This window comes from Lonchura striata, chromosome 1 (assembly GCF_046129695.1).
Source record: "Lonchura striata isolate bLonStr1 chromosome 1, bLonStr1.mat, whole genome shotgun sequence".
Lineage (NCBI taxonomy): Eukaryota > Metazoa > Chordata > Aves > Passeriformes > Estrildidae > Lonchura > Lonchura striata.
This window is the reverse complement of record NC_134603.1, coordinates 117,771,510-117,799,395: the sequence shown is the minus strand read 5'-3', so window position 1 is coordinate 117,799,395 and position 27,886 is coordinate 117,771,510. Positions and strand designations below refer to the sequence as shown.

General features: G+C 40.3%; 1 protein-coding gene across 8 annotated transcripts in view; it reads left to right on the top strand.

Annotated features, from left to right (window-relative positions):
* Positions 1–27,886, top strand: part of LRRC3B (leucine rich repeat containing 3B) — a 44,038-nt gene that overhangs the window by 8,911 nt on the left and 7,241 nt on the right. The window contains exons 1-2 of one of the 8 annotated variants that reach the window (XR_013340904.1): positions 7,782–8,402; positions 11,369–12,068. The exons of 4 other annotated variants lie outside the window; for them this stretch is intronic. The gene's annotated coding sequence lies outside the window, so the exon portion shown is untranslated. Of the gene's footprint in view, positions 1–473; positions 565–7,781; positions 8,403–11,368; positions 12,069–12,098; positions 12,209–27,886 lie in introns of those variants that run through there. 3 more of the 8 variants (XM_031503880.2, XM_031503879.2, XM_031503877.2) reach the window with 3 other exon arrangements.

Sequence of the window (27,886 nt, the reverse complement as noted above, 5' to 3'; positions counted from 1 at the left end):
TTGGTGGCCTAGGGGCTGATTCTGTGACCTGATGTATTTTTCCATTCACTTGACTGTCCCAAGTAGCCTCCACCATTTCCTATGCATCCACAGTTTCCTCAAATGACTTTTTTAAAGGTATATTTTTGCCTTTCTTCTAAAAGTTTATAAGGCTAGGGGTTTGACTGTTGAATTTAATAAATATCATTATTGAAGCAGAATTTAATTTTCTACATTTTTGTAAATGTAGATGTGACATGTATGAGGAGCTCGTGTGACTTTAAAAGCATTTGGTCTCAGCACCTCTGACATTCTTTCTGCATTTTGGACCAGCCACTTGCAGGTAAAGGGCACTGACAGAGTAACATTTTAGTGTCTTTAAATAGCACAGCTGACAGAGAAAGATTGAATTTTTAAGGATCAGCTACTGGGAAAGTGCAATTCAGTATTCCCATCTAGGAAAAAAAACCAACCATGTTTGTTTTTAATTACAGATACTGAGCTTGTTGTGGTCAGTTGATGCAGAGGTTGCCTGACTGCAGAGGTGGAAAGTTTGTGGTAGTGAAAATTGGAGATCAGTGAGAGGTGAGCTTCTTGCTAACATTGATATTACTCAGATTCACTGTTTTTTACTCATACACCTGAGTGTTCTTGGAATTACCTAGCAGCATTTGGTATGAAAGTGTTGCTCCTGGAAAGAGTTTCAATCTGAGAACTTAGCCATAAACTTTGACCCTTTTCCGGTATAACTTAGACTACATGGTTTTATTTGACAACTTAATAGTTGTACCTAAGCTGTCTCTAAAAATACTTTACACTAGAACTTTATTAGTCTTGCATATATTACTTTTTCAAATGAATTTTTATATTTCCTACTAAATAAAGGATGAACTTGGAAAAAGAAAATTAAAAGCAAGTGATCTGTATCTTCACTTACAAAACAAATACAATATAAATAATTACATTTTCACAACATTTACTTTTCAACATTTTCACACCAGAATGGGAAAAAAGAAATAGCCCGTCAGTGTAAACTTTCTGAAGCCTATTTCCTGTACTCCTTCAGGTTAGACATAAACACTCTATTCCTCAGATGCCATAAGGAGAATATTGCTATTCAATGGTTGTGGCAACAAGCAAAGAAAACACTGCGCTGTGCTGTAGCTCCCCATAATGGTGAAAGCCTTTAATTTTTCATTAGGGTTTTGACCCTTGGTTCATTTGAAGGGTGAACTTGATTTCTTTGCCCCTATTAAAAAAAAAGAAAAAAAAAAAAAAGAAAAAAAACCAAACAGACTAAGCAAAAGCACCAGCCGCTGTCATTACTAATTCATCAGCTGTGACAGGGGTGGTGTTCTTCAGCTTTGGTTTGCGTGTCAGGATTTAGGGAAACTGGAATGAGAGGGAAGTGATGTCTATGAAGAGCTGGCAGGAATGTACCAGATAAAATACCCCTGTAAGTAGGCTCATCTGAAGAGATGAAAGGCAGAGTAATCAGCACCTGGAGAAATGTTTCCTTTAAGGTTTGTACTTCTGGTGAGAGGCAAAAGATAAAACACACCACTAATACTACAGCATGTCCTTGCTAAGCCTACAGCTTCTTTCTTGGCAGCCCCAATGGAGGCATTTTACTGGGCTCTGGGAAAAAGGGTGTTTTGGACATGCACAGGTTATGAGGATTTTTCAAGGCTGAGACATGAGCCCTGGTGCAGAGGCCAAATCATGGAGCGCCTAATGCATCCAGGGAGGTATCTCAGACAGGACCTCAGTCTCTGGGCTCACAGCTGTCAGCAGTGATAGGCATCCTTTAAAAGTTTGTTCAAGTGCTGAGCTCTTCTACAAAAGTGGAGTTTCTTTATAGAAACTTTCTTTATGATGGCAGGTTATGCTTACTGCACTGCAAAGCGCCAGTTTGGCTGTTCACATGAGTATTGTCAGTGTAAATAGACAGTGTTTTTAGTTGCTGTTGCTTACATGAAGCCTTCGAGGTCATCATTGAGGGCTCAGGAAGGCTATTCCAAAGCCTTACTGAGCAAAAGGGCTCAGTTCCTTTTCCTTACTCAGTGCCATGGTGTAGGGGTGAAATGGATAGATGAGATTTCAGTGTTCTCAGCACTGGGTGGGAGGGAGTCCCCATGTGACTTTTGCAATATGGGTTTGCAATATTTTCTAACTTGCCAGGCATTTCTCCTTTGTTTTGTTTTGCTTCCCCAGTACTTTTAAAACCTTATTCTAGTTTTCCTCTGAACCAAAGTGATGTTTAAAGAACAAAGTCCAGGAAAGATGTTGGTACAACAAAGAAAAAAAATCCTAGAAGATGTTTAGGAGGTCTGAAATAGGAGATGAATAGTTCTTTTCTTATCTCAGGGGAAAATGGTCTTTCTAAATAAGAAGGTCAAGTGTTCTCAAGTGACAGAAGAGTCTTCAAAATGCTTAAACAAGTAAAAAAAATCTCACTGTTTCCCAATCAAGAGGGGAAAGATGTCTTATTATAACATAGACCTGCAATAAGTTTTTAAAAAAAGTCAATTTTGTGTAAATTTCCTTGTAAGTATTTTGATACTAATGAGAACCTTTACAGTCCCTAGACTTCTAGAACTTTCTTTTTATCCTGCTACCTTCCCTTTTCACTACTGCTGCTCTCAGAAAAAGCTGTTTACCCTCTCTTCAAGGTGTCATCTATGCAGGACTCTTTCAAGGCACCAACTTAACCTTTTATGTGGGCTAAGGGTTGCATGAAACAGGGCAGCAAAAGTCTTTCAGTGCAGGTGCCTGGAGCTGGCCTTCCTGTACCCTTTCTGGAGCTGGTGGCTGGATCTGCTGGGGAAGAAGCTGGATTTTTTGAGAAGAGGGGACCATGGGAATGTGCTTAGGTTCAGACCTGAGGTTGGGGTTGTGCAGAGGTTGTGGTTAGATTGGTATTTAGTTTGGAAACATCGGTATTATGAATTTCTTTTTTTTTTTTTTCTTGTTAATCACTCATATTTAAAGATTTCAGGTAAACATTTGTCTGAGCTTAGTGGAATTGCTTTGATTTATGTGGGTGTAAGGCATAATAGATTTATGTCCATAATGTGCATGCTGTCTCAATTTGTTACAGACTTATGCAAAATCATAATGAAAACACCTTGAGAATGGAGGTTATTTGTACTGATTTGAACACAGATATTTCCACATGGGAAGTGAGGTATTGTTCCTAACTTGCAATATAAAAATTCTTGAAATAACTGTTTCTGGGACTTTAGTATTATCTGTTGAATTCATATCCACCCCTGTCATCTGGCAGACTACTAAAACAAGATTCTGCTCAAAATGATGGAAGTGACAGTCATACAATGCATTTCATTCCTGCTGAGCCCTGTTAGGAAGGTAGTCTGGGGAGATTTGGATCTCACTTCAGTCATTCAAAGGCATTCCTTTGGAAGCGATTTGCAGAATATGAAATTGTGCCCATAAATCCCTCGCTTCCCCCTGTAAATAGGGTAGAATTTCTGTTGCCACCGTACTGTGTTGAGGAAGTAGCTTCCCCCACCCCCCCCCACCCTTTTGCAAAGCCCAGGAATTGTGGTGAATTCCCTCTGCTACTGGCCATGCTTCATTCCTCTGCAGTGTGGTTACGTAGAAATGCTTTTGTGTTCTGTCAGTGTTTGATCCCTTCCAAGTGGCAGTGAATCGAAGAAATCATATGTATGGACACCCAAACTCTGCCCTTAGCTACACTTGTGAAAACCTGTGGCATTATACGGTTGGCTTGGAAAGGCTTAAGAAATCCCATGAGATCCACTCCGCTGAAAGTCACTCTGTAAATGTTAGACAGGGCTGTTGTTTTCATTCTAGTACATTTTACTTTAAAGCTGCACCTGAGCTGCAGTCGATGATACTGTTTCATAACATTGAGAAAGAGGGACAGATCTGGAGTATGAGATGTGCCATGCTGTCAGTGGAGTTTGTCACTGAAATTGTCATAGCTGGGGGCCACGGCAGTGTCTGTGCTGCAAGAAAAATATGCTCAGTGGGGTTCTGGTTCCTGGCACGTTCAAGCCACTGGTCACCATGCAACCATCCTCCTCAACAGCCTCATCTCCTCTGGGAAAGAACCAGGGCTATCTGCTAGCAGGGCTGGCAGCAGTGGTGGCCAGCACCCCTGGGGTATCTTGGTGAACCCTGACCTTGCACAAGAGTGAGCTCCAGGCAGCAGAGGATGTTTCTTTTGGGCCAAGAAAATTGTGTTTAAGTCTGACACGTTCCTATCATCATCCAGTATGGAGGAAGCACACGTCTTCAGGCACAGGGGAAGGTCTGGGTACTGGCCTGTGGTCATGTAGCTGAGTGCCCTGTGACTGTGAAACAGAGTGTAAAGGAGATGTACATTGGTGTGTGGATGGGCCCAAATGATCCTTTTGTTTCAATTCTAGTGCAGAACCACAGGAAATAATGTTCAGGCAGATACTGTACTGACACAGCATTTTTGACTCATGCTGATCTTTGCCAGTGTGGAGGATACTTCATGCAGCTGGTCCACCAATAACCAAAGAGCTTGAATAGTTGTATAATGTGCCTTTTTAAAAGTGTTGCAGTGACCTGAGCAGATTGAAATTGTAGTCAAAAAATCCCTGCCCTGAGTCATTTACTTTAATTCTTGCTTTCTGTATCTTGGGATCCTTAGGAGACAAATAAACAAATTATGAGATGTGAGGAAGGTAAGCAGAAGATACAATGACAGGTGTTATACACACCTCCAGGACTGTCATTCGGTATTTTTATCTCCTTTTAAATTTTGGAAAATTTCCAAGAAGAAGAGTTCTATGTATTTTTCTTCCAGACTGAATGGAAATTTTGCCATTGGTTAATATAGAAAGGAAGTTCAGAAATATCAGAATGACGTGTGAATTATTTATGTATCCAATTTGCTACTGTGAATGGAGGAACGAGGATCTTAAATGCTGTTAATTACTGTGGATTTTATTTCACTGACTATGGTTGTAGCTGCAGGCCACGTAGCCTCCAGAGGTGACTTGGGTGCCATGCAGTTTAAGGACACTTCTGGAAGGGAGGAGGGAATGTGCAAAGTGTTCATTGCTGGGTAGTCAGGTGACATCTGGATGTTTTATCATGTTAGCAGAGAAAAGTGATGTTTTTTCCTTCAAGTCCTGAAGGATTAACAGCTTTATTTATATTTCTTCTGTTATGTCCAGAAGACAAAAAATAATGGAAAAAAGTTACAATTCTGTAGTACAGCATCTTCACATTTTTATTCTGTGCTTCCTGTATTCAAGGGATTTCCTAGCAAGAATAGAAACATCTGCAGTAGCAGCTCCTATTTATGTTAATCTTTTCCAATCAGCATGCAGCCTGAAATAATTACAATAAATGCACTGGCTGCTCCAAACACTCACAACTTCCATTTATTTCAGGCTTCTTCGCTTTGCAAGTCTGAGAACATAATCCTTCATTCTGCTCTGCTTCGTCTCCTTTGCATGAATTTATCCAACAGTATCTTTTGTGAGCTTCATTAACAATGGTCATGCCATGATAAATTACATAAATTGAGAAGTTTTAATTAACTAAGTTAACAAAACAGCCCCACAAAGCATAATAAATTTAATTAGGTAACGTTTTCCTCTAATAAGTTTGCACATGAGGTGTGTAATGAAGTAGGCCAGAGTAAAATCTGTAATACGAAGGTTTTTAGATTTCGTAGCTGCAGAAAGTTTCTTTTTCAAAAATGTATTTTTATAAGATCATGTGCTAAACATACCTTGTTGTGCAAAGGATTATGCAAACTTGGCAGAAAAACAATAGTTACTGACAAAGACATGACTAAGAGTATGTTTGAACAGAAGAAGACATCTTCCAGTCTTTCCTCCTCTGCTTCTGCTAGAACTGCTCTTTAGGTCAGGGTCATTTTCTCCAGTTTGGCAGTGGGGCTTTGGCTCTGGTTGGTTGTTTTTTTTGGGGTTTTTTTTGGTTTTTTGTTTTTGTTTTTGTTTTTTTGTTGTTGTTGTTTCTGAGCAGAATTTGATGGGTGTTTTTGGTCATATTGGCTAATGTATGTGGTGTAAAGAGCACATTCAGAGTAGAGTTTCCTTGCTGGTGCTGTGTGTGTTTAGCTGGGCTACTTGCCCAGGTATGTGGGAAGGAAAAGTAAGATCAGCTTTGGCTCATGTATGGAGTGCTGTAGAACGACTTCTCAGGTGTCCTCTGCAGCTAACAGCATCTGTCTTTGCTTTTTCTTGCCTAAACTTGCATCCAAAAATATTAAGATTGTTATCCCCTGCCGCCTACCCTCTTACACAGCCTAGCTAGGCTGCTTTTGCTTGAACAGTGCTCCCATCTAAGGAATTTAGTCCAAAATTAAGAACTTTGCTTTCCCTTTATGTCCAGGACAGTATGTCCCTTTATGTTTGTGACAGTAAATGGTACTCTTGATTTTTGATTGTGAGACCACAAAGCAATTAAACAAAAAACAGTGGGATAGGACACAGAAAGGAACTCTTTATATTATGACTATTGGTTTGTGTTTTTCCCAGACTCTCTGCAGTCACAGAGATCAGTGCAAAGGGAGTATGCGGGTACATCACATTTACTGTTTTGGTTTGGTGATGCATGAAGTCAGAGTAAGGTTTTGTAATTGTCTTTCACAAGTGCAAATGAGTGTGTATTGAAGGTTGTAAAAAATAGTTACTAGTATTTATTATCTCAGTGAAGTGTCCTTTTTATATTTTAAGTTAGAACTGATTTAGAGAGACAAGTTTGATGTCAGCAACATCAGTCTACAGTTTGGAGTAGTTTCTGGAGCCCACTCCTGTTGTTTGCCATCAAACTCTGAAACCAGGGAATGGGACTTTTGGACATTCTGTGAAAAATACATAGCATTATGTAATCTGATTTGTGTGTGCATATAATTATTCTGCTATCAGTAAGAGATATGTAGTATTTAACCAGGTGAGGTCTGTTGCGAAGATGGAATGGCAACTTACCTGAGCTGGTGAATAACTCCTAACCAGAAAGGTCACAAAATTGTGAGAGGTAGATCTCCTTCAGTTTTCTGACTCACAGACTACAGTTAATTGTCCATCAGAAGACATTATAAAGCATTTCAGCATGTGTATATATCCTATCTCTCTCTGTTCCTGCCTTTTTATAATCAAGAGTGAAGCAGCTGTAATTCTAGAGAAGGTAGGAAGGCATAAAGTTTATGTAGCAGAAGCACATCTATTTTACAGAAAATGCCCCACTTAAATGTCCCACTTTAAATTTTAGGGTTCTACCGGAACAGTTTGAACAGTTGCCAGACACACTCCTGAGCTTGTAGAGTATTGCACAGAAATCCTGACTGTACTCCTTTGCAGAATTCAAGATAACCTGTAGCACGCATGGAGTCTGGTGGTAAAGAGGGACACATAGGTCTGGAGAGCAAAACAAAGTGAAAGGAAAGAGTTGATAGGAACAAAAAATAGGGGGAGGAGAATTAATGAACAAAAGCAGAGGAGGGAAATTAGTGAAGGAAATAATAGCAATTAAAATACAAAGTGTTGGCTGAGAAAAGCAGCTCACCAGCAGTCGCTCGCTAGGGTGAGAACATTGTATGTTCAAAAAGAGATTCAAGCAGACCTTCCCCAGAGATTTGTGAATCTTCCAGGTGAAGGACCTTGAGATGAGCAAGAAGACACTTTGCCTCCTAAAGTGTTACAAGATAGGTAGTTGAGGCAGATAAATTTTCCAATAGTATCTGGAAAAGAAGATATTAGAAATTAAGGTCTTGATGACAGGAGTATGTCAAATTAATGCATGATGTATTTTTGGAATTATACAATGTGTCATAAGCCAATTTTGTTCCAGGGGAAATGTGACATCTTCTCCCTTGTCAGTGAGGTTTCCAAAAGGCTGAAAAGCATGGAAAATGGAAAGCAAAAAGTGAAGTTGCCAAGTGGAGAAGAAAAGCATCGCCTGTGGTATTTAAATTGTATAAACTGATGTTGATGTATCCTGCTCCTCAGCTCCTTCTGATAGCTCTGTCTGTTTTGGCTGCTACACCTGTTTTCCATTTTCAGCCTGTTTCAGGACAGTAAATTTTACCTTGACCTCTGAAGCCAGTCATATCCTTTTACATAGCAGTGACTTCCCATGAAGCAGAAACATTAATCCGTACTGTTACCATGAAATACATGCTGTGCTTCGCAGCAGATCTGTTTCTTAACTCACAAAAATGTGTGCAAGAATATTTTGCTGGGCTGCTGAAAACATTTGTGCTGTAGTTTTACATACTGTATTCTTGTTTCTTCTGCTTTCAGGATCTGGACTGTTTAGAAAGGAAATGTAGAGTTAACATCTGCAATCTGATGAGGTCTTCCATTTCATAAAAATATTGTTTCTGGCATTCATGTTGGGAAAGAGGAGCCATCCTTTCCAAGACTTTCAGTGTAGGTATAAAAATGTTCAAAGAGCTGACAGTTAGTAATTATTATTCATTGGTGCTACTTTGCTTCTAGTACAGTGAACATATTTTTGAAGAAGAATTAAATCCAAGTCTCTCCAGGGGCTGTTGGTATTTTGCGAATGCTAAATTAAAGCGTGCCATGTGCTGTGCACTAGAGGTGGTCAGTGGTGGCTTGACAGAACTTAATTGTGTGTGTGGCAGGGGTGCTCTGAGTCACTGCGTGGTAGGTGTGATGCAGCTGCAGTCTGGTGGGAAGTCACAGCCCCTTGTGTTTTCATGAGCAGGAAGAAGGGAAGGAGATGTTCCCCAGCTGCTTTCCATCCTGCCTGCAGGTTAGGTGGTCCAGCTCCTGGAATGGTTATTGTGCGTAGCCAGTTTTTGTTCCTCCTGCTCGTCACTTATCCCATTGCTTTTTCAACTCCCAAGCTGTAAATACTTAAAATGAGAAATATGCTAATTAGAAGCCATGAAATAGAGATGGAAGCTAAGCTTCCTTAAAATATCAGTAAGTGAAGAAGCAGGTCCAGATTGAAGAAGGGGTGTAGTCTTTATAATCTTCAAAATTATCATTTTATTAAGCTGTTGACTCATGTGTTTGGAGATATCAATATAAAAATATAGTAGTATTCCATCGTTGGGACATGCTAGTATATGTTGGACATTTTTAAATAGCACTGCCCTGTTTTGAGCACTCATCCTTTTAATACATTTTTGGTATAACTTTCCTTGATGAGGTCCTTACCCTTCTCAGCTAGACACTTGAAGCGTGTTAACCATGCCCAGATGATGCAGTCAGTGCACAACGGGATGTTGCAGCATGGCTGGGCTGAAGTGCTAGTGGGAAGAGAACCACCACAATTTAAACTTGTGAATGGTGCATCTGAGCCAGCAGAGTGTGGGGAAGTTTTCCTGAGGAGCTGAGCTGAAGGCCTTATTCCCAGGCTCTTCTTCTTCCCACTCTCTTTTCCTTCTCTCAGTGAGGGCTAAACTAGCTCAGGCAGTCATGCACTGGATGTGGATAAGGTTCCTTGGAGGTGGTAGATATGATCTTTGTAGTATGAAGTAACTAAAGGGAAATTAATGGGATGCAATGCTCAGGTACAGGTGCAGGTGAAAGATTTGGGAACAAATCCTCCTGCTTTGTATTGCACCCACAGTGGTCCTTGGTGCTGCGTTGGAGCAGGGAAGGAGAGGGAGCTGTGGCTGCAGCTCAGTGCAGGTGCTGTGGCTAGTTAGGTGGAGACAGAGCTGAAGAGTTCAGGAGGAGAGCAAAATATTTGAAGATTCATAGGGCTAGTGTGATATTTGGGAATTGCTGTGTGGAATGGTGGCATTTTGTTAATTTATTTTGTAATCTGTGATGACAGTAAGCTGAATATTGAACAGTTTAAATCTAAGCAACTGTCATTTCATGCTTTGGTGAAGAAGGAGTGGGTGAGTGAAATAGTAGGGGTAAATTGTTAATAGGAGTGAAACCAATATGTGCAGCTTTCTCTGAACCAGCCCACCTATTTTTTTTTTTTTTTTTTTTTTTTTTTTTTTTTTTTGTGTGTGTGTAATATTGAGCAGCTGGGGCTGTGCTATCTCAGCTTGCCATCACTAATCAGGGTATAGATCTCTGGGGACATGCTTTGCTCTCAGTTGCTGCGGTAAAAATCTAAGCTTGTTACCTAGATTACGTGTACATAGACCAGCAAAACCACGTAAACAGATTTTGAGCCTTTTTTGTCAGTATGGTTTATGAGACATACTCTCATTTTTTGATTGCGCTTTGTTTAGTCAAAGAAGAAACCTCTTGTACTCAAAATGAGAGAGCATTTGCACTATTGCCTTTTTTTCTTCTTGTGAAAAATTGCACTGCTTTCAGTAGAACTAAAATTAATAGAGTTCACTGGAAATTAATTATTTACTTTGTTTAAAAATGACATTTTCATAGTCCATAGTCTATATGCCTGCCTGTAAGAACACAGGACACAAAGTTGACCAACTTAGTTACAGAAGTGTTTGCTGCTGTAATTGAATTTCTTCAGCTGTTTCAAGCATTTTTCAGGGAGATTTTCCCCCTTCCTTGAATTCCATGGAGTATTTATCTTAAGTATCCCACTGGTGACCCTATATACAGTTTTTAATGCTGTGATAGGTAGGTCTGTTTAGGAGTTGCTCTCTCCAGAGATATAATTTAGAACTGGTGTTTCATTCATTACTATGCTTACCTTGGTCTGAATCTACAATTTTTTCTGTTCCTTAACTTTCAGACTGATGACTCATTCCTTTGCTTCTTGGGATTGCTGCATGTGATCTTATTCCACTCTGAGATGAGCTTTGGAAGTCAGCTAATAAGAAATGTTTACAGAATTCAGCATAAATCACAATTCCACAGAGAAACATAAGGGGGAAAAAGGGGGAAAAAGTGATTCCCATAACTTGGAGATGAATCTATACCAAAGGGATAGATTCCATGTTTTCTTCTAGGTAGCAAGTGACAGACCAGAGAAGATGCCTCATTGCACCAAGAGAGGTTTAGATTGGATGTTAGGAGAATGTTCTTCACTGAAGTGGTGTTGAAGGCATTGGAACAAGCTGCCAGGAAAGTGGTGGAATCACCATCCCTGGAAGCGTTCAGAAGGCATGTAGATATGGCACTTGTGGACATGCTTTAGTTATGGACATGGATGTGGGCAGGTTAATGGTTGGACTTGATGATCTGAGAGGTCTTTTCCAGCTTCAATGCGTCTGTGATTTTAAACCATTTTAATTATTTGTCTGTTTTATATGACTCCCTTGAGTCTCGGTATATGCAGGAAGATGCTATCTGCCCCTTTATAACCTTCATGAGAAGGTGTGTAGAAGCAGATTGGTGCTTCCATTCAGGAATGAGGTGTGGGAAAACCACCTGTGGGAATCTATGTGAATAAAGAAATCCTAGTGGGATGTCCATTGTCTTTGCAGGCGTTTTCTTTAGAAGAGCCGCTCCCTGCATGCCGTGTCCCCGCATGACTTAGCAGCATCCTGTAGGTGTGAATGCCTGTCTCTGCAGAGCAGGGTATGCAAAAGATGAGGGGATGGGTGGTGGAGGTAGACATGGTGACTAACTCTTTATTCCTGGAAGTGCACCCTCTGTGTGGAGGACGGCATTAAGTATGTCCCAGATAGGCTTCTCACACTGCGTCATTGCTGGGGATTAAGCTGCTTTCCCAAAGGATTCTGTACTTGGCAGAAAACTGCAGGAAGTGCTAGTGTGCCTCCAGACTTAAACATATCAGCACTTGCATAATAGGTTTATTCTTTATTATCCACCTTTTTTTTTTTTTTTTTTTTTTTTTTCTGTTCTGTGGCACGGGCTTCAGATACTGCACATGATGATTTTGCTCCTGCTGCCATGTGGTCCTACCACATGGTGAAGGAAGGATGTTCAGACTTGAATTTTTTAATCTCCCTGAATCTGACAGTTTTACATTGCCGCTTCACTTCATTTTCTTTCTAGTGTCTCTTCTGGTAGTTCTATTTTTATTTTTAAAAAATCAAACATTAAGGTAGTGATTGTTACCACAAAACTGGTTGTTGTTTCCAACTAAAAGATAAGTAATGAACTGCAACTGAAAGAATTATCAGGGTTTAATTTTGCCTTTTTTGGGGAGGTGGAGGGAATTTGCTTACATCAATCTCTCTGTTTTGCTAGGTCTGTGAAGACCACAAGACTGCACTTCTTTAGGTGATTCTAACTTGTTGATGCTGATTTTGAATGATAAGAGGAAATTTGCAATAAAGACTTGTCATGAAATTTGAGGAGTGAGTACCTTTATGCTCAAGGTAAATGAATAATCTCTATCTGTACTTAGGTACAGGTCTCAGGCAGCCCTCTTGCTGATGGTATCCTTTAGAACTAACCTGGGTTATTGTACGTGCAGAGCACAAACTCTGAAATGATACCAGGCAATGTTTTTGTGGTTATCTGTTTGTACGGGGTGTCATGGTAGCTAAAGGCAGCATCGAGTTTACACTCAGCATGTTCAACTTATCTTCCAAATGCTGTGTTCCAAATAACCCTTTACTGCCAGCCACCTGGGACCTGGTAAATGTTTCTTGTGGCCATTTGGAGGGTCTGCATGACTACAGTTCACAAGATTTTTCTTCAAGCTAGCCAACCATGTTTGCACAAGTTATAGCTAGGTGGTAAGGGTCAAAACTGGGATTTCTCTAAAGATCTGTGTATTAAGTTCCTTCAGAGCACAGGAAAAATGTGAAAGAGGAGTGTGGACTAATTCTGTTTAGCAGCTTGTGCAAAATATATGTAGGAGTGTAAAGAAGAAACTGTCACTACTGAATCTCAGAAGAAGTAAATGTAAGGAAAATGTTTAGAATTCAGGGAGGAAGAAGAAAATAATGTGCACAGATATAATGTGAAGCATCAAGTTCTTGTTGAAAAAGGAAAGATACTCAAAGGCCATTTGGGAAATTTGGATAGTTTTCAGTGGGCACATTCTGTTGTATCTTGCTACCAATTAACAAGTCTCTAAGTTTTTGGTCCATGTCATACTTTTGCCACATACCACTGCAGCTTGCTGACTAAGGCTAGTGAAATTTGTTTTTACTGAGGATGGATATCCTCATAGAACATGCATATAGAGGTTGGCTGATTTATTCTTTGTCTTTTGAGAGAGCTAAAATGTTCATTACAACCAACTTGTCAAATAGCAAAGAGCATTTCGTTGATAGTGTTATGTGAACACAAATTTTCTGTGTGATTTTATATAAAGCAAGCAGAAAAAAAGCACAGAAATTTAGCCCATGTATTTGGCTTCTATCAATATATAAAAATAATTGCTTAAATGAATGTTACTTCTGTTTGGTATTATAAGGGAAAATATGCTTGCACTTTATTTGTTCTCTTTGCCATACTGTTTAATCTTGCTTACTTTATGTAGCCATGCTTGAATATACCATATTAAATAGTATTTTATGAATTATCTGGACACTTGAATTTCCTCTGCATGGCTCTTTTCCACCATGAGAAAAGCTGTGAGCAGTGTTTTTTAGTGCTCAAAATTAACAACTGTGGGCAAGTATGTGGTGGGCTGCCTTTTATTAGGCTTAGTACCTAAGGGAGTTTCTCTTCAGTGTAAAATAGAAGTAGAAATTAAACTTGTTGTCTTGAAGTGTAAAACCAAATTGTTCAGGGTATTTAAAAGGAATTTGTCTGCTATCAGTGCAATTACTGCATTAATTTCAAAGGTATTTCTGTAACTGTGAACTTGAAAATTGAGATGGTAATTGTTTTGGGTTTTTCCCCCCAAGGCAGGAACTGCATGATCCCATGATGTAGGTCCATTGCTTACATGTGGGAGGTTATCCTCATGCATGACTCCCTCCATGGCTTTGGAAAAAGTCTGATCAAGCAGAGGTGCTCCCCTTCTCACCTCCAGATTATCTGGACCTGTTGAGGTATTGGGTAGAGGTGGTATGCCTTGCTTCTGCAGTGTCTTCTGGTGCTTAACCTTTCCTTCAGAGCTCGGACTCCTGGGGGGCTCTGGGATTTCTGGGTTAAGCAAATAGCCCGATAGAGTATTTGACTGATACCAGGAGAGGAAAACAGCCGGGCTGGATCTGCTGGAAGATAGCAAGAGAAAGCCACATAGGATCCCTGGGCAAATGCAATAACAGATACCAAGTACACCCGAGGGCTCTTTGTTTGGCAAGCTGAGGACCAGCATAAAAAAAGCCTTTTTTTCCTTGTAAGGGTATAAATCCCAACAGGAAGCTTCAGGGAAAACCTTGGTGGCTTGTTCCTGCAGAGCTGTTTTTTTTTCTCTTGGCAAATATCATGTCCCTGTAGAGAGTTGTGAATTGGCCTCAGATGTTCTAAGAGAGTATTGTAAAGGAAGGATAGAAAAATATATTTCCTATTACAATCCATTTAACTGACATCTTAAAATTAATAACAAAATTTGGAATTTTAGAAACCTTGTTCAGTAGGCTTGTTTTATTTTGAAGCTTTCTAACTACACTTTGAGGATTATCTTATGTAATTTGTGTACAGAAAACAGAATTAAAGTTTTCCCTTGTTTTCTTGCCAGTTTGAGAGTAATTTTGGTGCCCAAAAGCATTAAAAAAAAGGCTCAAACTTCTTTTGTCTCTCTCTTAATTTGTTTGGTTTCTTTAAGAGCAGTGTTTTTAAAACAGCTTGTATGAGAGTAGGCACCCAAGTTGGTGTTTGATGCATTGAATCCAGTTAATCACTTAATTGGTCCATTAGGTTCTCAGGAATTTATTTACCTAAATAAATTGACTGCGTGTGACTTGTTGTCATTTAAAAAAAACTTCTCCTTTCAAGAGTTTACAGATAAATTTATGCACATTTACCGGGGATATTGTCATGCTATCAATTCCGTAATTCAATTTGTTGACTTCAGTTACAAAAATGAATAAACATTTGCAGTTTTGGTCCTTTGCTTTTGGATGTTGGTTTGAATTAAAAAACAAGAATACTATTTTGATTTAGAGTCACAGAGCAACACAGTTAATTGTGTCTCTTCAATGTTAGTTGGCTAATGTAACCATTTCTCAGGAAGCACTGTTCTTGTGGTAAGGAACATCAGTTCAATTAATGCTTTAGACCATGTTCCTTTCAAGTAGTATTTTTAAAAGAGAACATCTGTAATTGCATCTGCTTACTTACTGTAGTCATAGTGGAAACTATATTCAGTGGTAAGACATTTCATAAAATCTGAGTGATAGAAAATATCTACAGCCAAATTCTGGTTTGGGGTAATTCTGGTTGACAACCCTGTTGCAAGTGAAGAACCCGATGAAATACATCCCTTCTTTACAAAAAACACAGCTTGTAAAGTCATATGTAACATAAAAATGTGCATCTGTAGGATTTAAGCATTATGCTGCAAAGCCTAGAATTACCTCTGTCTTAAGTTATGCTGCTTTTGAGTATTTTTTTCTTGAACTGTAGTCCTTTTAGCTGTTCTGTTTAACTTGATTGGAAGTAATCATGGAATGATTAAGGCTGGAAAGAATCTCTGGAGATTGCTTAGTCCACTGCTCAGGCATGTTGCTCAAAGCTGTGTCTACCAGGCTTGGATGGAGATGCCACAACCTCTCTTGGTAACCTGTTCCAGGTGTGACCACCCTTGCCATAGGGAGAAGGAAAAAAAAGAAAAATAAATTATTTTCTTATTGCCTCCTGTCCCTTTGCTGGGCACAACTGGGAAGAGTCTGTCTTGATTCTTATCTCACATCAGTTGTTTATACATACTGATGAGACCTGTCCTGAGCCTTCTCCAAGTTGATCAGTCCTTGGAATCTCTGCCTCTCATACATCATATCTTTCAGTTCTTTTATCACCTTTGTGGCCTTTGCTGACTTGTTTCAGTCCATGTTTTGCACATACCAGGAAGCCCAGGACTAACCCAGCTCTGTGCAGGTGTCTCACCAGGGCTGAGCGGAGGGGGAGGAGCGCTCTTAACTAGTTGGTGGTACTCTTTCTTGATGCAGCCCATGATGCCTTTCAGTGAGGGACACACTTTGTGTCAGTCAGGGCTCTGATGTTGCTCTCTGCAAGCCTGCTTTCCAGCTGATCAGGCCCCAGCATGTAGTGATGCATGGAGTTAACCATACCCAGGTGCAGAACTTGGGATTCACCTTTGCTGAGTTTCATGCAGTTCCTGCCAGCATATTCTCCAGCCAGTCCAGGTCTTTCTGGATGGCAGCACACCCACCTAGTGTATCAACTGCTCTTCCCTGGTTTCTGTTATCAGTCAACTTGCTGGAGATTGTCTCCCACCCTCCAGGCTGGTTGTAAAAATGTTAAGTGATGTTGGTCCCAGTACTGACCCCTGGAGTACTCCATTAGTGATGGGCTTTGTGCTGCTGTGCACAGCCTTTTTAGCCAAGCAGTTCAGCCAGTGTTCTCTCCACCTCAGCATTTACTTATTTAGTCTGTACTTCATCAGTATGTCAATGAGGATGTTACGGGAGACAGCATCAAAAACTGTGCTGAAGCCAAGATAAATAACATCCACTTCTCTCTCATCTCAGCAGGCATCTCATTGCAGAAAACTATCAGGCTGGTCAGATGTGATTTCTGCCTTCATAAATCTATGCTGACTATTCCCAGTCATTTAATTTTACTCCATATGTTAAGGTAATTGTTCCCAGATTTATTTGCTGATCACCTCCCCAGGGTTGGAGGTGGAACTGACCTGTGTAGATAATGGGGTCCTCTTTCTTGAAAATAGGACTGGCAGTCCTAAAGAAGTTCCTCTGATCCCTGTGATCTTTGAAAAATAGTTTAGAGTAGCCTCCTGTAAACTTCAGTCAGCTCCCTCAGCACCCATGGATGCATCCCCCCTGGATCCAAGGCTTGTGTATGTGCAGTGTGGTTAAATGTCCTTTCACTGGATCCTCCTCTGCTGACAACAAGCCTTTATGGCTTCCGATTTCTCACTGGTTGCAGGGGCCTGAGCTTTCTGACCATAGAAAATTGAAGGAAGAAGTACCTTTTTAAATTGATGGCTTTTTTCCTGGTAGTCTGTCTTTCCAGATATCAGAGATTTACTTATTAATGGGCTTGAGACACAAACCAGTCCTGTGCAGAGTGCATGTATTAAAAAAATTTAGAGTCTGTTGATAGCCCTGTATTTAAATTAAGCTATTAATGTCTTTCCACGATTACACTAAAAAAGAATTCTGCACAAAGCAGTATGAATCTACCAAAAAGGTGCGAGTTTTTTCTGTGTATTTCTTTCCTTTGTTGGCTTGGCTGAGTGCTGACTGTGCAGAGCTGTGTAACGGGAGTGACTACAGACAGTGCAGCGATTTCAGAGATGGTTTTCATGTGTCAGAACAACAAGGTGAATTAGTCTGCAGTCACATTCACATTGCCATCGAGAGCTGTCGTCCATGCCTGAGCAAGGTTGTTTTAAGCTTGCAGGGGTGTAACAGTCCCAATCTACAAGTGTTTATGTGCAGTTGTCAAACGCGGAAAAAGAAGGAGGAAAAAAAAGGCGAAGCTTTTATTTCCAGCTCAGCAGGAACCTGACAGCTCCTGAGCTCAGCAGAACCAGAAATTGCTGCTTCTTGGGTGGAGCCATCAGCCTGAGGCAGGATTTGGGCTCTTGCCTTCTGAGCTCCAAGTCTGGCAGCAGTCTGGGCTAATGTGTGCAAAGCACAGATCATCCCTTTCCTGCTGAGAATGTGCCACTGATGGGGGGAGCATAGGTTGGTCAGCTCTGCTCTCCAAAGAGACATGGGGCATCCACACTGAATGGAGTGAGAGATGAGGAGCCACTTGTCCTCAGCAGTGTTCATTTACCTTTCCAGCATGGCTCCACCAAATTTATCATAAATTTTTAAAAGCCTTTCTCTTTCTTGGATTTCAGAAACAGCCAGTGACTCTTGGAGGGTTACACAGCACTTAGGTCTCAGCCTAGCAGCATGTGCAGATCTGCCAGGGTCACTTCTCCTCCTGCATGGAAGTAAGAATGGCTGTGCATGGGAACTGTGGCACTGCCTCAAAACTAGTGGGAAGCTGCAAGTGCTGCAGTAATTATTCCTAAGAGTAGGGAATACTCTTGGGAAACCAACTTCTGGGCTGCTTTCTGCTGGCACTGTTACACAAGAAAGGTTGTTTATTTTCACCAACATATTTGCTGTTGTCATCACATCGTGTGAAGTCAGAATTTCAATGTGTGTGTCTGTTCATGGTGGACCGTTTATAACATAGCCCACATCAGGTGTCTCCTGTGAAAACACATTGCATGACCTCACCACGACCATCTCAGCTTCTGCTTCAGATCATTGCTCAGTTCCTGAGTATGAGCCCAGCCAAGCAGCATTCTGTGGGGTCACCTTGTTCACCTGTTTGTAAAGAGCTGCAACCTTTAGTGCACCAAAGCACCTTCTCTTTGTTTTGAAGAAAGCTGTCTGAAAGCTCCAGAAGGAAGAACTGATTAAGAAAAAGTACCATAGTTATTGGCCTAGTTATTTATTTTGTTATTAATAAATGATTGCCTTACTAAGGCAGATGGAGATTAGTAAGTCATTGATGGAGAACTAATTATTCATCCGTAATGGAGCTTTTTATACAGCTATGAAAGTAACTTTATAATATGAAATTATGATGTGATGGGTTAGTATTATAGATGAACTTCTAAGACACCTCCTGGATTGATGGTTGACTTCCCTCTCCCCCCTGTTTGCAGAGGTCTTTGCCAAAGTGCATTTTTGTGTGTAACTTTGAAGAATTCTAGAGGGTTTTTTGGTGGAAAGAGAAAGGAGAGGTCAAATATATTAATCAAAAGGAAAGCAGACCCATCATAGTAGCTTTTCAGGGCTGTTGAGGCTCGTACCCCAAGGAGCCATGGGCTTGCCATCCTGCAAGGTAGTAGCACACACTGTTGCCATAAGCTGTGAGTGTCTCCCTTTCCTGTTCTGGGGACACTTTTGAGCGCAGAGCACCGTGAGCACCCTGGTGGTGCAATAACATGTGGCTGTTGCCACTGGGACCACCCTACTGCTGCCCACCTGTCATGGATTGGCTTGAAAATGGGTGAACAGCACTATGTTGACTGAGGTTTAACACTGGGCTGCTCCTCAGGCTAGCAAAGGTTTTAAATGTAGGATTGCAAGGATGGGCTCTCCTTGCAGCTGGAAGAGATGGGAGATTTGTCATTTTCAGAAAGCATCCTTTTGGGGTGCATGCAAACTGTCCTTGGACCAGAATGAGTGACACTGAAAGGTGTATAGCACCGCTTCATTACAGAAGCTTAATCTGTTTTGTTGTGCTTGAGCTAGTCTGTTATCCTCACTGTCCAGTGAGAAAGGGCAAGATGGACATGGAGGATACCTTTGCCAGACTGAAAGCAAGAAGGGAAGCTGTCAGGAGTGCAGGAGTGCTCAGATCTGAACCAGCTTATGAAGATGGCTGCATGTTGCTGCAGCACTGTGGCGCTGCATCTATGGCAACTAAGGAAAGGAGAATGAGTAAGATAATGTGTCTCATGATGGGAAGCACGAGAAAAATATTTGAAAATGCTGCTGTCAATTATACAGTTTGGTTTATTTGTTGTTGTGGTGTTCTTCATAGTACCATAGCCTGGGGCTCCATAACAGTGTTTTTAAGGCCATTTGGACTTATGTCCTGGGCTCTTGACTTGTATTCAGATGTGGGAATTGAATGCAAAAGAGATAAAGGTGCCTTTGAAAAAAGAAGGACAGTTAATAGGGTGCTTTTCATTATTGACTCTCATTGTGAAGATGTATAAATATGGGGAAAACTGTTTTTTTTCTCCATACCAGTGTTACGTCAGTAGAATGCTGCTACTGCTGGGCTGTTTCATGGTTTGTCATGTAGCTCCTAGAAAGATGGTGTAATTTAAAGACTTGTTAAGGCTTGGCAGTTTTGCTGGGCTCCAGGTTGTAAGGAGTTCACCCGTGGGCTTGTGTTGTCTCTCATGTGAAAATCCCGTGTCTGGCTTTTCCCCTTCATGGTGCATGCACAGGTCTGAGATTAACTTCTGGCTCTCTTTCTTCTTCGCTCTTCCTGCAGTTCCACAGGCTTGTATAGCAGCCTTAAACTTTCCAGTAGGTACCACCTCTCTTCTAGCCTCTGTCTTTATGTCCTTGAATTAGTAGTTCTCTCAGTGAGATAAAGACTTTTCTTTGTAGCTGGGTCATCTCTGTAAGAGTCCCTGAATTGTATTATTTACTTCTGACAGAGGAAAAAAAGTGGGTGAGTTACTTTGAATTCACATGCTTTTATTTGGGCCAAACAAAATAGCAAACCAAAGAAACAAAGAAAAAAGAGGCAAGTGACAAATAAACAGATGAAAATGTCTTCATTTCAAAAGAACATCCATTATTTATTTGCTTTGCCATTATATTTCATTACTTCTCCATTAGTTTTGTTTTTTTTTTTGGAAGAAATTGTTTCAGGAGAGGAAATTGAAGTCTCATTTTACCAACCAATGCCCAGACCATTTTGGGAAAGTGTGACACAAGGGATGCTTAATGGCAGATAAAGCCACCATCGTAGTCCGTAGGTGAGCTGAACACACCTTAGTGAGAGTAGCTGTTGCTTCAGGAATTTAAGGAGAAGCAGGCAAGAAGGAAAGTGTTTGTGTGCCAGGCACAGATTTCCTTTGCTTTGATTTGGCTTTTACTAGAAATGAGTGGGTTAGTGACTGGGCAGGGATCGCAGGTGACACACTGGGGCTTGGCATACCAAGGAAAACCTGAGGCCACTTGGACTAATGTACTGAGTGAAAAATTCAGCTTTATGGCTCTCCTGGAGTCTGACTGAAATAAGACTGGTAGTAAACAACTTATGTGCTAATAGCAGGGTGCCTTAGCATGCAGGTTTGGAACAGAAGTAGTGAGTGCCTTTAAGCATTGTTTTATGGTGTTGTGTGTTTCAGACTGAAAAATGGCCGCAAGCTTTATTACTTTAATATTAACACTTTTTCATTACTCTCTCCCTCCCCCCTCCTGCAGACTGCTGCATTCATCCATTATAGTGACTCTTCTTTCCCCTTCACCTGGTGTTTTTCACAGCATGGGGGACGTGGGTGGCAGGAGGGACAGCTGAGGACATAATGGACCTCATCTGTTGCCGAGTGAAGCCAAAGCCCAGGCTGCCACCAGATAACCTGTTGAGGTAACTTGCAGAGCCCTCAATGATGACAGCATCCCTCCTGCCATTTTTGCCAGTTTCCAGTGACCTGCAAGGAGACTGCACTTCTTATGAGACCTTTTCCCATTAGGTTTTTCCTTCCTCCCTCCTGCTCCTTGATGGCAGGAGTTTTGCAGTGCAGATGTTGTTAACCATCCTTTCCCAATCCTTGCAATCAGCTATTTTCACTGCACTTGCCACTAAGGGCTGTGTGCCAGGATGTTTTAAAACTGGGAAACAAGCAGCCATGATTCACAGGATCGAATTTGCCCTGTTTTCTCCTGCAATGTGGAGAAATGGCATTGAAAAGTTTTTTTAAAAATCCTATTCTTATATTCTTTTTCCCATTCCAAGTGTGTCAAATTAAGTTTATCTCAGTGCCAGTACCAGCAGTAACCAGAGTTAAATTAGCCTTCCTGTTAGCTCTGCTTGGGTTTCACTTTTCAACAAGCCTTAGTAAAATAAATTGTGCCTCACATGTCTTTAAATTTCATTATCATGACCTAACTTAATTCACTATAAATTATTTCTACCTGAGCTTCTTCAGCTGTGAACTTGCAGCCTCGAGTGTCTTGCTTATTGGATCATTGCCCAGCTAATCAAGACTTTTTTTTCCTTCTTAACTTCTGCTTTTTGTATCACCTAGGTCTGCCAAAGTCAACTTGGCTGTGTAACCTCAGAGGGGACACACAAAGAGCTGATACATTCTTGTCTTTAAAATAAGGGTTTTATTGAACCAAGTTTCAATCTGTTCTGTTGTGCTCCAGTGCTGATAAAGACTTCTTTTCCTTTAGTAAAAATGTGACCTCAAGGGTTTGTTTTCTTTTTGGACATAGCCATTGCAACACTTCCTTTTGGCTCTTCCTTGCATTTGTTTTCTCCTTGGGAAAAGTGACTGACTGGAAGATCTCTGCACACTCAGTGTCAAGCAGCTGTGCCTTGTTTGTTTTTTGGTTTTTTTTTGTTTTGTTTTGTTTTTTCACAGCTAGATTCTATGTCTGATAAAGGCCGGTGCTTATTTCCACTGAAAAAAGCAGGTTTTTTTTTTTTTTCCTTTAGAGCTGTTCCTTTCATTTAGCAGTTGGTGATAACTTTTATTTCAGCACTGTGAACGTGCTCCTCACCCAGCTGATGAGCTGCAAACAGGCTGAATTTTTTTGCTGAGTAAGGGTCTGAGAACCCTAAAAGCATTACAGCCTGCAACCTCAAGTTGTAATAACAACTTGCTATCATTGTATGTCCTCAGAAGATAAACTTAATACAGCAAGTTTTATTATGACTTTGGAAAAGTACTACTACATAGTTAAAAAAACAAAAAAATTACCTGACTTCCTCGGAAGCCTTGGGGATGCTCCAGAGCACTTATTTCAAAATGAAAACATGCTGATTGTTGCTTAGATGTAACACATGTAATTTGAACAGTTCTTTAATGGCAGCTGAGGGCCTGATGTAATTCACCAGCAGATTAAAAAAAAATAGCCAGTTTGTTTGACTTTCATTTGGAGAAAGTGTAACATGCAGCTCTTGATGATGAACAGTGGAACATTATCTTTCAGTATAGCCTTTTTTTTGAAAACAGACACTCCTGCTTGGTGTCTGGATCCTGGTGGAGCAGATATGTCTGTTAGAGTAGTTTAGCTCTTATGGTGATTGTTGATACAGGGATTGTTGATACAGGTGCTGCAAGAACAGTGGGCACAAAAGGTATTGCCCTGGGCACACAGAAGTCTTCTCAGTTCAGACATCCTTCAGTCTGACCTAAATTTTTGGGCTCAATATGGGGTTTACTGGTAAAACAACACGTCATGTGGTAGGCAGGGGGTCAGATTAGATGATCTAATGGCTCCATCTGGCCTTAAATTCTTAACTAGGGAAGTGCTGCCAGCACAAGATGGAACTGAAGCTTTACACGGCTAGATTTTTCTTTCTTGGGAGATCCTCACCTGAAGCAGGTCTTCAGAAGTTATATTTGGGCTAGTTTTTTCCACAGCCTCTAATGGCAGTAGCTGCCAGCAGAGCTTAAAGTGGGTTCTGATGGGAACCTGGTAATCTTGTTTTCATGGAAGTACAAAATCCCTGTATCTGTTTATTCCAGATTATCACATGTTGTGCTTTTAGAGTTATAATGATACCTAAATATAGAAGGAAAATCTATTATTAGGACAGGAAAAAAAGTGGTGATTTTCTCTGGCAAGCTAATGAAAAAGAAATTACAGTTATTTGAAGCTGCTCATAGATTAAGATATTAGAAGCAGGGATGTGTTTTTTGGGTGGTTTGATGGATGGGTGGTTTGATACAGTAGGTTATGGTACTTTTGCTTGACACCTTTGGTGCAGAAATGGAAATGCGGTTGTAGATGTGCTTTTGGCTCTCCCAGCTATGCAAATGGCAGTGTGCAGGTGTAATAACCATTGGCACAGCAAAACCAGCATCACTGATCAGCCAGTTTCTTTGGCAAGCTCAAATGGCTTGCAGCTAACTCAGTGTGTCACTTAATTGTAGAAGGTCACTTGAATGTCTTTTAAAGTTGCTTAATTGCACATTGATCTCATAATTATTCAATACTTACTGTCTCTTCTGCTATTTTCTGAATTATATTGGTAAGTCACAATTTTAATTTCATTAGGAAAAGCTTGTGGTTTTGTAGTGTTGAGCATTCACTTTTAGGTTTAGAGCTTTTAATTAGAACTTTCAAACTTGATTGGTTTCTTTTATATGCTGGAACACATTTTATTTTTCTTGCATTTTTCTAAATGAGTTACCCTACGTCTGCATTCTTTAAGATCCTGTTAATATACAGATAGCATATTTCAAAGCCCAAGGAGCTGAATTAATAACTGCTGAGGTACTATATTTTAACTGCTGTCCCCTTTTGCTAATTTATCTTGTGGGGATTTTTTCTCCCCTTTAAAATTTTTTCAAAGTAATTGCTCTGGAAGTATGTTCTTTTTATTGCTAGTCTCATCTTGTGTATTACTATTATTCAGGTTGCTTAATTTTAGTAATATCTTCTGCTGGCTCCTTTCAAATTTTTTTGTGCTATGAATAATTGCTCTATGTTTGTCTCACCAGGAAGTTGTGCAGGAAGAGAAACAGCCTTGACTTCCTGGGTTTTAACACAACAGGATAATCTAGACTCAGTAAAAGCAAGAGTTTGTGAAAGTGGGTACTGAACAGTCACTGTGGCACTACCTCTGCTCACATCTGTATTTCCTATTGAGCTGTCTAACCCAAGAAATTATTTCATCTGTAGTGACCCAATGTAGTTCCTGGGAACCTGCTCTGTGACAGAGGATCACTTGGGAAAAGCAGCTTTCAGCCGTTTTCTACTTTTTTCTCCTTCTCCCTCTCTTGCAGCATTCCCTGGTGCCCAGGTGTCTGCTGCCAGCAGCTGTCCTGCTGCTGCTGCTTTGGGCACCTGATGGCAGCTTTGCAGAGCCACCAGTGAGTTCCCTGCTGAGCAGTCCCCTCAGGGTAGCATGCTCATTTCTGCCTTGCTGACTTTATTATCAACACAGCCTCCCCAGCCTAATTACAACCTCTGTCTTCTACTAAGTTGCAGGAGCATTTGGATGAACCTCAAATGAGCCTAAAGATCACGGTACACAGAACCAAACAAACACCCTTAAAAGTGGAAGAAAGGTCTCTAGGTGGTCTGAATCTTGCTTATCTTTGCAATAGCCTTATTTCCTTAAAGGCCTGTCAGTTTCTGATAACACAGTTTTGTTAGCAGGGGTTAGATTTGCACTTTGCAAAAATAGAAGGAGGTCTTCAACTGGGCAAGGACACCATCTGCAGTCACCAGATGCAGTTACCAAGATTAAATTGCAAGACTTGCCACTGATTATGCTGGTAATCATTGAAGTAATCAGTGTAATTATCTTGAGATCAAGACAAGATTTTCTCTGATCTGATAGATTCTGCGTAATTAAGTTGAAGTAGCATCCATCATTAGCTGGTGGAAAGACTATGGCTCCAACTGGGCACTTGTCTGTTTCATTTTGATCATGTTATTTTATAATATGGGAGAAAAATAAATCAGCAAATCTTGTGGAACTGACACCTTATGATGAAAACATTTTCCATTGGGTTGTGTCAGATTTCTTGAAAACCTACAGCATTCCTTATTCATGAAAGGTTCCTAGGTATTCTCCTCATAACCAGACTTTAGAAAATACTTTAGTCTGCATCTCTTTACCCAATGAAGATTAAGTATTTTCACTTCAGGTTATTTTAAGCTTTCAGAGTATATTTTTTTCTACTATAGATCATGTGGAGGATTGACTCAGCTGCAGCTGGAAAAGATTTTCTTGCCAAATAGAATGGTTGTTGATGTTTTCTCAGAAAATGTGACTGAGACTTGGTAGAATATAATCCCAAACTCTGATGCACACTAATAATCTAGAAAAAAATTATAAAGCTTTGGAGAACTCTTCACAAGTGGTCATGTGTGTTAGAGCATTTTCCTTTAGCATCTGTAATGTGGTTCTTAATGTTCTTATATAGTGCTAAAAAAATTTTTTATCAGATGTGTTTGCTGAGCAGTAACTGGCATATCTTGAGCCTTTGTTCATTTCTTCTATAGGTTGTCAAGACAATTTCTTCCAAATAGAGTAATAAATTATGTTAAAGATTATGATGTATCTTATGTCTTGTGCCTTTCATTTTTAACTTACTTTATGTTGCCACTACATATGCAGTGTACGTGTATGTAACATTTTGCTTTCTTCTTCAAATGGCATAGGTATGCATACAAAATGCTGTTTATATTTCCCATCAGGGTATATTGCTCAGCGAAGGGACAGGAGCCATCTGTAGTCTATGTCAGATAAAGAGGATACAGGAGATAACAAAGAGAAGTAGGCAGCACTGAATACCTTCTAAAAAGCAGGTGATTCAATCTTTGCTAAGGCTCAAAAGAACAAGGTCTAACAGCATGCCCAACAGCTGTTTCTTAATTTCCAGCAAGTTACCAAATTTCATTCTGAGAAATGTGTTGTCACAGAAGACTTACAAGAGCAAAGCATCATAGGAGATGATTGGTAATATTTTTCTGTCATCAATCTGTTATTATATCTGCTAAGCATCACACAATTATTTATCAGCTAAGAGTTATGAAATAATTCCTGACTTGATGTGAAAAGGGAAAAAAAGTCTAATACATTTTTTAACACGAACCCAACCCATCAGTCTTAAAGTGCTGATTCATTTGCCCACACAGTATAATTAAGATGTTAATCGGTAATAAGGAGTGATACATTCAGTGATCTCACAATCAGAAAATAATTATAGCTTAAAATCTTCATTTGGCTCTCCTCAACCATTTTATTACTCTGTGACAGGTAAGCAAGGGCATTCAGAGCTCAGGATCTATAAACCTTTACCTACACACTTTGCTTCTACAACTGGAAAAGGTTTGCAGTTATATATAGATGCCTATACTTGGAAGTTTTTTGGGAACAAAATGTCGACTGGCATTCTGAGTCCTGTCCTAGGGGAAAATATTATAGTTTGAGTACATTTGGCGTTTCATTAGATAATGAATCCATTATGTAGTTTAAGTTCAGGCTCACACTGATTAATCATGACATTTCAATTATTCATAGCATCAATGATCTTTTGCACCCCTTTTTTCCCACCTCATTTGCCGTTGGCATCTATTAATTTCTCTTTTTACTGCTTTAGGATTTTTCATCTTGCCATATTCTGAAATTCTGAAACTCTTCCACTGCTGGAGACTTCCATCTGGGAATTTAAATGACCTGGCCCCTTGCAAGCAGTTTGTGGCATCTCTCTGGTTTGGTGCTTCATGGCATCTTAACTGCCTACCTTCAAGGTGGCTGAGCTGTGAAGCAGCCAGGCTTCCACATTTGAGGAGCGACATGGAAAGACACAGGTTGTCCTGGGAGTCCAAACCAGGTTCTTGTTTCATCTGCTAAATGGAATTTCTTCGTGTTGCCCTGGAGCCATGGAGAGGGTTGAGTTGCCTGACTTGTAGTCCGTCTGTGCAAGCTAGTGGGATTAACCTTGGCCGTGGTGTGCTGAGAGCACATAGGTGACATTGTTTTAAAGGATTGTATTGTTTGTTTGGAGGAATTCACTTGGTACCCATGCAATTTGATGTTCTATAATGCAGAGACAGCACAGAGGTCAGAAGTGGCTGCTGCATTCCCCTTTGGGTCCTACTGCTCGTGTCCAGCTCCAGCTCGCACATATTTCAGCTTGCATACATTTCAGCTCAGTACCCACTCAGTCAGTCACATTGTCATGGTGTAGTTTTATCATATATACATAGGTATATAAAAAAACTCACAACTTCTTATTTTTACATCAATCTTACTGTGTTTTTAAAATCTGTGGGCTGATTCAGCCTGCAGATGTTGGTGGAGCCAGGCAGGATTTGATGGAGGCTTTTCCCCAGTGTGCACAGACTCTGCTGGCCCCCAGAGGCTCAGATGCTCTCAAACCTGCTGCACAGGACAGGCCAGAGTGCAGCTTACTGGGAGGGCTGTATTTACCAGTACTGTAAGATTTACTAAGGGTAGGAGGTATGTAAATAGTTCTTTCTCCAAATATCTTCTCTATTTTAACTCTTCCTAAATATGCCATTAGCAATTGTTTGGGAGTAGTAGTGGCAAATCTCTTTCTTTGGGTTCAGGTAAAATTGTCCTGTCCTCAGTCCTCTAGTGAACTGGACTTTTCAGTCTGGATAATCACCTGTTAATATTAGCCTATATTCTCCATTTTATGACTATCTTGTCAATATTAATTGCAAGGTAATATTTTT